Source organism: Nothobranchius furzeri, chromosome 11 (genome assembly GCF_043380555.1).
Source record: "Nothobranchius furzeri strain GRZ-AD chromosome 11, NfurGRZ-RIMD1, whole genome shotgun sequence".
Classification (NCBI taxonomy): Eukaryota; Metazoa; Chordata; class Actinopteri; order Cyprinodontiformes; family Nothobranchiidae; genus Nothobranchius; species Nothobranchius furzeri.
The window spans coordinates 34,184,473-34,196,498 of NC_091751.1; the positions used below are offsets into that span (position 1 = coordinate 34,184,473).

Genomic DNA, 12,026 nt, shown 5'->3' on the forward strand with positions numbered 1-12,026 from the left:
TCAAACAGCATTTCTGCAAGAAATGCAATTCATCTAGTTAAACTTTGTTCTGAACGAAATTTACATTAAACTATGTTAGAAGGCAAGGAAAGGATCTGATCAGTTGGGTTTTTCCTTGTTTACAGTGACGAAGATATCGGTACAGAACGCCTGGCTTAATCAGGTTTAATGTTTGATTGCTGCAGTCTTCACAAGAACGCAGAACGATTAAACGGCAGGGTTCATATTTCACCATTTATTTTGACGTAGAAATAACAGAAAGAATTACCCCAACACACGAAGATGCTCTGACATTTTAATCATTACACATGTTGCAGAGGTAGCTACATCAATCAGGAAAAGTTTCCCATCAGAACATCTGAGCAGGTCACTGCTCAGCGCAGCTCGCTGTCACTGACACATAAGGTGGACAGCAAGCAGCAGAACCAGAACAGGAAGATTCCTCCCCCTGAAGTGAGTGTTCTCCTAACCCTGTCTCTCAGACAGACGTGTCACTTAGAAAATGTTCCTGATGATGAAACTTTGGCTGAATAGCACCTGTTCCTGTCTCCAATGTGGCGGCGCATCCATGAGCCTGTCTGAGGAAAAGTCCAGAAGTTCACCACCTCTTCAGCTCAGAAAGCTCCCATAGAGATATCTGATTACACACAAGCAGATGTCCTGTACACTTGGGCTGAACGATTTAGGAAAATAATCTAATTGTGATTTAATTCACAATTATTTTCTCAAGAGGCTTTTCTCATATTTTTCAACTAACAGGAGCCAAAAATGCCCCTATATAACTTGTACTGAATATAAACAAGTTTATGTATATAGCTACACATTTATCTACACGTTTATTTGTCTACATAAACACTCACAAGACAACATTTTGTAGGTGATGGTGCTCTGCATCCAGGAGCACAGGTGTTAGCATCAGCTGTGAACATTAGCAGGACAGAAGTGCATCCAGTTTATTGAAGTCCTTTGTGTTTAGTTTTTGACGTCTTGTCTATGCAGAGCTTCCGTACCTTAGTTACGTTCATAGCTACTAGCCAAAACCAAAATTCAGTGGAGTTAAAGTTTCTTACCATTTTCTAGTGTGGCAAGTGGTAGTCATGATAAAGGAATAAATGATTAAAAAGGTGGTTGCAACAACGCCATCCATTATCTCCTCCAGTGGTTCCACAGTCGTCCCAAGAAAAGAACCAGCCTTTTTTATTAGGCTGTTGAGCCTTTTCAGGTCCCTGCTTCTGATGTTCAGTCTCTCCAGCTGCCTCTTCACCTGACTTCTAGAGACAGATAGGTGGGAGGGGGAGGTAAATGGGGCAGCAGCATCTCCTGACTTGGTTGAAGACAGACTTATAGAACCAGAAGAGTCCATGACTGCGGTAGAGGACAAAAGAGCTGACATGTGACAGGAAAATGTTGGATCAGAGGAGGATGGGATGTCTGATTGGCTGGGGACAGGCAAGGAGGATGCTGGGTTTCTTCCTGAACTGAACCTGTTGAAGAACTTCTTCAGTTCATTGGCTGTGTCCAGGCTGTCATCTGTGCAATCCTTCCTCTGCTTGAAGCCTGTGATCTTCTTCATCCCTGACCAGATATCTCTGATATTGTTCCTCTGTAGTTTGTTCTCCAGCTTCTTCCTGTATGCCTCCTTGCTGTCTCTGATCTTGATCTTCAGTTGCTTCTGTATACTCTTCAATAATTCCCTGTCTCCCTCCTTGAAGGCTCTTTTTTCTCATTTAGCAAATTCTTCAGTTCACTGGTGATCCAGGGTTTGTTATTAGAGAAGCATCTCACTCTTCTGGTGGGTATGATATTGTCCACATAGAAGTTTATATAGTCAGTGACATATCCAGTCATGGCATTGATGTCCTCTTCATATCCTTGGCAGAGAGTCATCCAATTTGTGGTCTCAAAACAACTCTGCAGGGCTTCTTCAGCGTCCTGTGACCATTTTCTCACTGTTCTTCTTGTCACAGGTTGCCTCTGAACAAATGGTTTGTATTCTGAGCAGAGAAAAACAAGATTGTGATCTGATTGTCCCAGAGGAGGTCTTGTTTTGGACACGTATGCATTCTTTACATTTGCATAACACAAATCCAATGTCTTGTTTTCTCTGGTGGAGCAGCTGACAAACTGTTGAAATGTTGGAATTGTAGCAGAGAGCGAGGCATGATTTAATTCACCAGATATAGCCACAAATGCTTTGGGGTGCTGGGTTTGTAGCTTAGCGACAACGGAACTGATGGCATCACATGCATTTTTAGCAATGGCTGGAGGTGGAATATAAACGGTTGCCAAGACAACACTGGTGAACTCTCTTGGCAAATAATATGGGCGACAACTTACTGCCAAGAGTTCAACATCTGGGCTGCAGAGATGACATTTCGCTGAAACATGACCTGGGTGGCACCATCTGTTGTTGACAAGCACTGCCACGCCACCTCCTTTTCTTTTCCTGCTCCTCTTCAGATCTCTGTCTGCTCGTACAGTCAGGAATCCTGGCAGAGAGACGCTGGAATCGGGGATACAGTCCTGCAGCCAAGTATCACTGAAACACATAACACTACACTACCGATACTCTGGCTGAGTCCTTGAAAGGGCTTGGAGTTTATCCATCTTGTTGGCCAGTGATCTCACATTGTCCATTATGATCGATGGAAGAGATGGTTTGAATTTCCTCGTTCTCTATCTCCGTTTTGCTCCCGCTCTGCACCCACGCTTCTTGCGTTTTAGCTCATTTGGGATTTGTGGCTTCAGTTGAGGTATTCTTTCAGCCTTCCCGATGTTAATCAGCTGCTCCCGATTGTAAATTAGCTAGTTGCCATGGTTACACATAATAACAAATGCTCAAAAAATGAAAAAAATGAAAAAATAGCAGTAAAAATCATCCAAACTTCACAGCACCAGAAACAGAAAAGTAAAATGTCCAAAAAATACTGTTCCTCCCGAGAAACCAGAAGAAAAAATGTCCAAGAAAAGGCTAAACTTACATATAGTCAACAGAGCTACTCCAACATGCAGCCACCCAGAGCAGCACAGTTCCGGAAAAAAATGCGGCTCTCGGCACACAGACGGGCAGCCACACTGCAAACAAACAGACTGGCATGGTTCCCCTGGATCAGTACAACCCTCCCCAGTCAGAGGCAAAGACTTATGGGCTCGACACACGGGAGGCGACATTGTCTCTCCATTCATTTTCAGTGAGACATGCGCGACAAAGCGATAATCGCGGGTCTCCCTCCTACTAAGCAAAACGTGAAAAACGTGTGTGTGAAATTATGCACTCGTGCACGTGTCGTGCACAGGCGACCCAGCGACGCGATCCCAGAAAGTTGAAATATTTCCAACTTTTCATCGCTGTGGCTCGGACGAGGACCAATCAACGGAGGTTTCATTCACTGGCCAATGAGCGGGCAGGATGCTCCGCACATCTCCGAGCAAACATGAAGGAGAAGTTGATTATTATTATGTTTTATATAGTAAAATCAGAAGTAAGATTTCACATAACTCTAGCAGCACCTTGTGAAACATCATATCTACCACTTTATTAACTCTGAACCGCTTAAATAACCTTAATTCCCTCCAATCTGACACAGCCAAACAAAACAACGGAAGTTTCAATTTCGCCATGGAACAGAACGCGTAGACGGCTTTGCCACTGGCCGCTGCCACGGGTCGCCTCCCGTGTGTCAGTTAATAAAAGCGACAGCGACAAATTTCGTTGATCGCGGTCGTTTGTCGCCTCCCGTGTGTCGAGCCCTACGGTCGTAGCGCGGCTGGGTCAGATCAGCCTTAATACGGCTGCCACACACACACGGGCAGAGAACTGATTAGGAGTACCTGGGTGCAGTTTGGCACTAACAGCAAATGCAGCTCTGGTCTGCGATCACACGATACAAAACACATTAAGATGGTGCAACGAGCTTTAGCTAATGCCGCACAACACAGGAGGGAGAGTACTTACAATCTCTGCTTGCAGTTGGGGTTTCTCATTACCCCAGTACCTGAAGTGCCATACCAAAGCTGTCCTGCTTAATGAGCAAGCAGCTGTCTTTTATTAGAGGACTCACCCCACCCTGCAATCACTCCAATGTGAGCCACCTGGCTCCTCACTGGGGTGGGACCAGATGAGACCCGTCTATCCATCACACTAGCTTTATTAAAATATCTATACTTATTTGATTGATGGCATTTTTTATTTTTTATTAGACTCAGAATGTAATCATTTGGCACGTTCCTAATTCGTAATTTGTAAGAATGTAATCGGTGTATATTAGCATTGTGCTAACCACTCGCTGTCGGTCAAACTGCAGCCTTTGCAATTAGAAATCTTCTTTTGTCACATCGCAGTTAACCGTTCAGCCCTGGTGTTCCCTTGTTCAGGTGTTCCCCTGTTCAGGTATACACCTGTTCAGATATGCACACACGGTCTGTACATTTAGAATTGGCATACAGATAAAAAATGAAAGCAGTAAAATAAAATCCATTTTAATTAAACATATATTACTTTACAATCACAGAGGCCTGGCCTAACCTTAACCAATGGGGGGGGGGGGGCGCTCTGCTGGACCTTATGGGCCATTCCCATCTGTACCGGGGCAACCCGGGCCGGGTAGCATAGGTTGTTTACATATCTGGGTGGCCTGGTATTTTTCCGGGCCAACCAAGGCTCATTCTCAGCCCTCTTCTCGAGCGGGTCTGCTTCAGGCCGACCAGGGCCAGCACACCCACTGCTGACAGCAAATTCACACCTTCCATTAGAGCAAGCCTCTGATTGGTGGGTAGAATCAGCCCACATGGGCTTAAGACAAGGATGTGTGGAATCAACCGGGCCAGGCTGGGGCCCATTATGGGCCATTCCCATCTGTACCGGGTCGGCCCGGGCCGGGTAGCCCCAGTCGGCCCCAGCCTGGCCCGGTTGATTCCACACATCCTTGTCTTAAGCCCATGTGGGCTGATTCTACCCACCAATCAGAGGCTTGCTCTAATGGAAGGTGTGAATGGGCTGATTCTACCCACCAATCAGAGGCTTGCTCTAATGGAAGGTGTGAATTTGCTGTCAGCAGTGGGCGTGTTGGCCCTGGTCAGCCTGAAGCAGTACCCCTCGGGAAGAGGGCCGAGAATAAGCCTTGGTTGGCCCGGGAAAATTCCAGACCACCCAGATATGTAAACAACCTACGCTGCCCGGCCCGGGCCGACCCGGTACAGGTGGGAATGGGGCTTTAGTAAGGTGTGTTATGGGCCCCTAGTGGCCCTATGGGCTCTACAGTTCTGTGTGAAAACCTCTGGTTTCTGCTACCTTGGACCTAAAGCCTGACCCGGTTCTTCTCTGACAGCATCTGTTCTCCAGCTGAACCCTCAGGGACTGACTGAATCTGATGTTCTGCAGAAACTCACGCAGCACGTGGAGGATCGGCTGGTTGGCTGTTTGTCTCACCGCTGCTCCGTTGGTGTCCTCAGAGATGTCACAGACATGCAAAGACACATGATCGGTACTGATCACTTGTGTTGGTAGATCAGAACCCTTAGAGATTCTGTCCTTATTCTGTCATGTCTGTCCTCAGATAGCATCCGTCCTCTGCTATCCCTGTCCGTCCAGCAGCAGCTCTCTGCACCCTCCACCTCCTTTGAGATGACCTATGACCTCAACCTTGCCACCCTCTGTGCAGACTTCAGGGAGAACATTAAGTTCCAGTATTCTCTGGGCTGGACTTCTCTGGTGACCCGGTTCATTGGAGATGCCAACGCCCGGCAGGCGCTGAGCGGTGGAGAGCAGAGGCCGAAAGTGACTTCAGGTTTTGTTTAAACTTCTGTTTCTTCCAGATCAGCTACCTGAGTAACCGCAGCTCTGTGTGCAGGAAGGATCCTCCATCAGGGACCAGGTGGTGGTCTCCATTGCAACAGCTCTGGTCTCGGTCACCTCCAGAGCATCCATGACGGTGCTGGTGATGGGTGGAATGGTAGGTTCACAACAATAACTTATATTTCATAAAACCCAACCTCTCGATGGAGCCAGCGGTAATGTAGGACCATATGTTGTTCTGGAAGGTGTAAAGTAGCCTGATACACCTGGGGGGTCACCCCCCACGTGTCGCTGCTGCTTCTGCAGGTGTGGCGTTCAGTGGGCTGGAAAGTCGTCCTTCTGTCCGTGTCCCTGTACGGTCTCCTTTACCTTTATGAGAGACTCACCTGGACCGATGCCAGCAAGGAGCGCGCACTGAAGCAGCAGTTCCTGGAGCACACCGCCCACCGCTTGAGAGCCGTGGTTTCCATCACAGGCTCCGCCTGCAGCCAGCAGGTGTACAGGTAAGCTGTACTTCCACCCACCAAACAGCTGGTGCTGCTGAGTGTTTACCTGTCTGTGTGTGTTTGAGGGAGCTGTTGGCCACCTTCGACCGTCTGACTCAGAGAGTGGACCTGAGTGAAGCTGAGTTGGAGGGTACCATCAGACAGTTGAGCTTCAGGATTCAGAAACTGGAGAATATCCAGAGGAGGTCCAAGAACTTCAGGTGAGTGTTCCTGACCAATGAGGCTCGATCTCTGCTGCTCTGGAGGAAACGGTTCCTCTCAGAGGTTATGTTGTGGGGGTCAAAGGTCAGATGGGTTATCTTCATCAGTAGCAGAATGACCATGGTAGGTTCCCCATTAGAACCTCAAACATGATGCATTGTGGGAAATTGCTGATCATCAGCTGTAGGTTAAACACCAGTTCAGGGTAGTCCAGTCAGGACCTTTCAAAATAAAATGTTGATAAAGGGATGGTTTCTAACAATAAAGTCACTGTTCCTTTAAAGGAGCAATATGCCAGAATTCTGCAGTGAGATAAACAATGCAGTGAGGTTGGAAGGAAGAGTATACTGACACAGACTTCCTTCTTAGCAGGCTGGGGGGTTGGCAGTTTTTCTATTTACTAACCCTAATCCTAACCCTCACGCAGCAGCACCGGCATCTGCAATCCCACACCAGCCGGTGAAAACAACCCTAAACAGCAGAAAACTGAAATCTCGGAAGATTGTTTAAAAAACTGGATAGGTGAAATGTATTTATAGATAGATGGATTCCTCAGGCCAAGCTTGTAGATTTGATGCATCATATAGGTGGGTGCGTATTTCTACTTAGCCAGAAGATGGTTAAACACTCTCAGCCAATCAAAGAGCTAGGAGGGGGAGGAAAGCTCGTACGTTATTGGTTCAAAATGAGACTTTTAACATATATTGTGTCAGAAGGCTTTGGTGGTCATGTGTGAATTTTGTAGAAGATATGGCAAGAAGATTTCAGGCAGTCAAAGCAGAAAGATGGGTGTCTATGGGAGGAGATCTGGCACTGTCCTCTTCTGAGGCCCGTAGCACAAAAACCATAATACCTACAGCAAAACCGACAAATAAAGAAAATCATTAATGTATTATAAAATATGTGGTCATGGCAGATTACTGTTTAAAGATTTTCGTCTTTGTAGGAATCAAGGGTTAAAAGTTAAAGTCCCATCAGTTGTCACACACACTGATGTGTGTGTGACATTTGTTCTCCGCATCTGACCCATACCCTGGGGGAGCGGTGAGCTGCTGACATGGCCGCGCTCGGGAACCATTTGGTGGTTTAACCCCCCCCCCCCCCCCCCAAATCCAACCCTTAATGCTGAGTGTCAAGCAGGGAGGCGTTGGGTCCCATTCTTTCAAGGTCTTTGGTACGACCCGACCAGGAATTGAACCCTGACCTCCCAGTCTACCTCTAGGCCACTGTAATGTTAATAAATAGTATGTTGGGTTATGTAAATAGCTTCAAGAGCTAATAATAATAATAATAATAAATTTTATTTCAAGCGCCTTTCAAAGCTCTCAAGGTCACTGTACAGGACAAAATATAACAAGCAAGTAATACAAACAACAAGAAATAAATGCTAAGAGTAATTCCCAAAGGTAGAGTCGGAGCAGTGTGATGGATAATAGACTAAAAAGAGTAGACGGAAGGAGGACAGTTACAGTGAGTAAGCCAGGCGGAACATGTGAGTATTGAGTTGAGACTTGAAGGTGGAGAAAGAGTTTATATTGCGGAGGTCAGGCGGTAGAGTGTTCCAGAGTTTTGGAGCTGAGTGGCTGAAAGCTCTGGCTCCCATAGTACATAGACGAGTGCGAGGAACAGACAGGGAAGGTGAAGATGATGATCGGAGAGAGCGAGTGGGAGTGACAATGTGGAGATTAGAAAGACAAGGGGGAGCGAGATTATGGATGGCTTTAAAGGCATGAAGAAGTATCTTATAGTCAATTCTGTATTTGACAGGGAGCCAGTGAAGTTTTTGCAGGACAGGGGTGATGTGATCAAAAGTGGAGGTCTTGGTGATTATCTGGGCAGCTGAATTTTGGACTAACTGTAACTTGTTGAGTGATTTTAAAGGGAGACCAGAGAGGAAGGCTTTACAGTAATCGATGCGACTGGTGACCAGGCTGTGGACCAAAATAGCAGTGGAGTGCTGACTGAGGGAGGGGCGGAGCCGATTGATATTGCGAAGATGAAAATAAGCAGTTTTTATTGTGTAGCTATTTATATTATTAACACCACTTGTGACCACTAAGCTGTGATACTCAATTTAAATATAGGATATCACCTTGCCTGGTCTTTGTTTTAGTCAGAAGATTCTAGGATTCTTTTACTCAATAAGGAATTGTACACACTTCGTTTTGATTGAAGAAACAGTCAGGTTTATAAAAATAAGAATTTATTTTACAAACAATTAAGACTTGACAAATTGTTTAAACTATTATTTACTGTGAGTGGATGTGAACTAAAGGATGGTGTCTGGAACTTATGTGTGAATATAATGTAATAGAGTCAGAATTTCCGTTTCTCAGAGAGCTGAGTTCTGGATATAAAAGAATTTGGTTTGCGTTAAGCTATAAATTTGTTATTATCAAAACCACATACAGACGCTATCTCGCTGTATTCTACCTCACCCGTTCTGGAGACCCCCGTTTGGATCCGAGATGTCAAGGAGCTGACGACCCCACTGCACCTGGTTCGTAGAGAAACCTCGATGCGACCAAATCAGTCCTGAGATGTCTCCGGGTCACAACGATAGATGAAACCGAGCTTCTTAAAAATAACTCTGAAGGAGTTTGCGTCAGCTTTGTTCTGCAGGAACTATCTTGTTGTATCAGCTTCAAAATCTTTGCTGGTTAAAGAGGTTATGCAACAGATGGCTGGTCTGAAGCTCGCTCTAGAACCCTCGAACTGTTGAACTGTTCGAACTGAGGGAAAAACCAGAGTGAACTAGTTTTAATGGACTGATGTTATGAATTGGTTAGCTAACCAAAAGTTGACAGGTTTGAGGATATTACCAAGCATCTCAGAGACACATCCTCTTTGATCTGGAGACTCTGAATCTGGGCAAAAGGTTAACTATGTGTCATGCGTTTTAACTTAACTTTACTCTGTCCTTGTGTGAGTGCAAATGGTGATGACCTCATCCAGTAAACATGCTAAGCATATATCATTAAGCACAGATCAATGAACATTTCATTGTTTTACAATTATTATAAGTAGCAATAAACAAATGTTTATTTAATGATTATCTTTAATTATAAAATCTTCTTTCTTCTGTGAATAGAGGAGTTATTTAAAAGAGTTTCTCTGTGATGGACCTTGGAGGAGAGAATGTTATTGTTTATCTTTTATCTCTCAGAGCTGCAGTCCAGCTGGTACGAGGAAGGCAGGCTCTAATTAAAGGGACTACGTGCAGACTTCCAGTCTCCTGTGAGGGGAAACTATTGTAGGTTGTGTCATAGCCAGGGGTAAGTTGACCTGGCTGTGGATCTGACCTGTGGGATCTCAAAATCAGGCCATTTCGTGACATTACACCACTGAACACATGACTGTTACAGTGTGAGACAGAAACTATAAACCCAAACATTCTTCAACAAATTAACACGACAACCACAACTTTTAGAGTATCTTCACAGATTATGGCTCAAAACGGAGGTATATCCATCAGCTCTCATCCGGTGCAAGTTCACCAACACTCGTGTGTGTGTGTGTGTGTGTGTGTGTGTGTGTGTGTGTGTGTGTGTGTGTGTGTGTGTGTGTGTGTGTGTGTGTGTGTGTGTGTGTGTGTGTGTGTGTGTGAGAGCGTCAGATGGCTGAACAATAACCTGTAGAATAATTAAAGTCATCATGCTAGAGCAGCTTCTCTGTGGTGGACCACACCAGCTTCTGCCACCATAAATACTTATAATAATAATAATAATAATAATAATAATAATAAATCACACACAAAGTTGTGAACATTTTAATGTCCTTGCTGAACTATTTCTGTTGAGAGTTTTAATGTTTAAAATCTGTTAGATTGTTACTGACAGCAGCTACATTTAAGTTTCACTTTCTGTTCTGACTGAATGCTGCTGCAGCATGGAGGTGTAGTTCTCAGTCATCCTGGACATGATCATCCTGAGAGTTTTAGCTGAAAACAGCTGGACGTTTCTGATGTGTTGGAGACATTTAGCCTCTCATCCCAGAGGCTTCTTCCAGACTTTGGTTGTGGTCAGAAACAAACACACTGGTTGTGCTGCAAGTCTCTTTCTTTGTTTCTCCAAAACATGTTTTTGTCTAAATGAAGGTGATGTTATTGTTCATAGAATTAAAATTCACATTGAAGTAAAAATTATTTCATCAAGTGGTTAGCTGGCTCATGTCAAACATGTCATGTCTTGAAAGAATCGGAATCGGGAATCGATAGGAACCGGAATCGAAAAAAGGAATTGTAGTCGGAATCGTTCAAAATCAAACAATGCACAACCCTAGTCATGCTGGAGAAATATTACCGTATGAAGTGTAGTAAGTGCTCCCTACAGTAAAACACCCACAAGTGCTAACACCAGATTTAACAGTGTATTTATCTACTTATGACTTGTCATCTAGAATCTTCTGGCGCTGATCCATTACTGGAAACAGCCATGAAACTCACGGAACGGCAGTGAGAGTAAGCTTTTGTTAGAAAAATGGACTGCAGTACTCAAATTTGACCACAGGATGTCAATCTTACATACTGCACCCTTAAATGACTTAATTTCCTTGAGAACATTCTGGAGAGTTAGTGATCAGGAGTTTATCATTCCCTCCTCCACTTGCTCAACGTGCTCGGGTCGTTTTATGGGTATTTGTTTGTTCGAGAATTTGGTTTTTTATCTCGTGCTGATCAGAAGCTGTTGACTTCAACTGTCATCTAGTCACCATACAAACCCAGAGGTCCGTTTCTCTTGAGTTCGTTTACTTTAGAAGCCGGCAGCATGCCATCATCTGAAGACCGGCCCGACTCGGGGAAGCCTGATTGGTTCTGCAGTAACACACATCCTTCTTGGTGTGAATGATGGCTGGACTCATTGGTTCTGATTGTAATCTGTTGTGTTTGCAGGAACCGAGCGACGGAGCTGGAGGTCCAGCTGGAGGCTTTTTCTACTCAGTATCTGCAGGAAAACTGAAGAAGAGCTGGATTCAGGAACCTTCGGGTCAGAACTGAAAACCCAAAACAGCAGAACTCTGTAGAACTTTCTGTGATCTCATTGGGGTGAATGGTTAGGGTCATGGTGTCATCTTTCCAGTGAACAAACTCCAACCTTGTATCAGGACTGGATCAGGAATTTTGGTCTGGATCAGGAGTTCTGGTCTGGGTTAGGAGTTCTTGGCTGGATCAGGAGTTTTGGTCTAGATTGGGTTAGGATTTCTGGACTGGATCAGGAGTTCTGGTCTAGGTCACGAGTTGTAGACTGGATCAGGAGTTCTGGACTGGATCAGGTTAGAATTTCTGGTCTGGGTCAGGAGTTCTGGACTGGACTAGGAGTTCTGGACTGGATCAGAAGTTCTGGTCTGGATCGGGAGTTGTGAAGTGGGTTAGGATTTCTGGACTGGACCCAGAGTTCTGGTCTGGATCAGGAGTTGCGGACCGGACCAGAAGTTCTGGTCTGAGTCAGGATTTCTGGACTGGATCAGGAGTTCTGGACTGGGTGGGGTAGAAAGTGGAAACTCTTGTTTTGTGAATATTTATGTGA

The 12,026-nt window shown here is 45.0% G+C and overlaps 1 pseudogene; it reads left to right on the plus strand.

Annotated features, from left to right (window-relative positions):
• The window catches only part of LOC107383693 (mitofusin-1-like), a 45,629-nt pseudogene extending 33,646 nt beyond the window's left edge, over positions 1 to 11,983 (plus strand).
• The last annotated feature ends 43 nt before the right edge of the window (positions 11,984 to 12,026 follow it).